Source organism: Aplysia californica, unplaced genomic scaffold, assembly GCF_000002075.1.
Source record: "Aplysia californica isolate F4 #8 unplaced genomic scaffold, AplCal3.0 scaffold00178, whole genome shotgun sequence".
Taxonomy (NCBI): Eukaryota; Metazoa; Mollusca; class Gastropoda; order Aplysiida; family Aplysiidae; genus Aplysia; species Aplysia californica.
In genome coordinates, this window is record NW_004797448.1 from 1,009,931 (window position 1) to 1,011,089 (window position 1,159).

General features: G+C 43.0%; 1 long non-coding RNA gene across 1 annotated transcript in view; it reads right to left on the reverse strand.

Annotated features, from left to right (window-relative positions):
- The window catches only part of LOC106011769, a 13,191-nt gene that overhangs the window by 5,210 nt on the left and 6,822 nt on the right, over window positions 1-1,159 (reverse strand). The window lies entirely within an intron of this gene.

Genomic DNA, 1,159 nt, shown 5'->3' on the forward strand with positions numbered 1-1,159 from the left:
TATCTTTTCCGTCTGTTTCTTTTCGCAGATATTAGCGTTTTTGACTGATAAATCCATGCTATCCTAAATATGGGTCATTTTGGCTCCTTCTTTGGCTAAGTCGTCAGGGTTTTTTCATTCCCATGAATGCCGCAGTGACCTGGTATCCACTGCAGAGTTGTGTTGGCTTGGGAGTTTAGATCACAAAGGAGTGAAAGGAGTTGTCGTACTTGAGCAGATTGTGGCTTTTGGAGAGCTTGTAGCACAGATTTGGCATCTGTGAGAATGACGGTGTTGGCTTTTAGATTTTTGGTGATTCAACAGAATGGTGGCTGCCGTTTCGAGTGCTGATGTTTCTGCTTTATAGTTGAAACAGAGATCCTGCGGGGATGGAATGGCTCTCTGTTGACCCATCTATCCACTCTATGTAGATACCTCCACCGCTGTTTCTGACTGCATCAGTTGCTGATCATCTGTGTAAACGCGATTCCACCGGTTGCTTAGGAAGTCTATCCAGGAAGTCGAGTGTCAGTCAGTAACTTGAGTATCGGAGGAGGGACTGCAGATTTGGTGCCAAGCTCTTATAAGTTTTCTCAAATTTGAAGCGGGTGATTAGTCTGGAGAGGGCGGACTTGACACGGGTCTAGTGGGGTTGGAGATTCTTCAAGAGAGATTTCGAGTCCAGAGCTGGAGTGTCTGGCCATACTTAGGAGGCTTCTTTTCAAACGTTGAAGGGTGGGGGGGGTTTTTCATGGTAAACGAACTTTTGAATAAGTATCTATTTCGTAGCACTAATAAAAGCTTTCAACTCCTGAACGTGGCACGCTGCTCCTGCAGATGGTCCTCCAGTTCTGCAGGCATTTCTCGGTCTTGCTGACTGTCTTCTGGTCCTCCTGTCCTACAAATAATCCTCCAAGTTTGTAGGAGGTCCTAGTACTGAAAACGTGTCAAAGAAAATCCTCTGAGATATTTACAGTTCAATATAAAAGTAATCATTAAAAAGGTGGTACAGCGACGTTTAAGGTGGGTTACTAATAAAGTGCAGGTATTTTAGAGAAGCCTAAATGCAAAAATAATTAAAAGCCAGAACCATCAGTGCAAATGTTCAAATTTTTTATAACAAAAGACAACGAAACAATGGAACAGTAGATGGCAATATTACGTACTGTTTTGGTTTGAA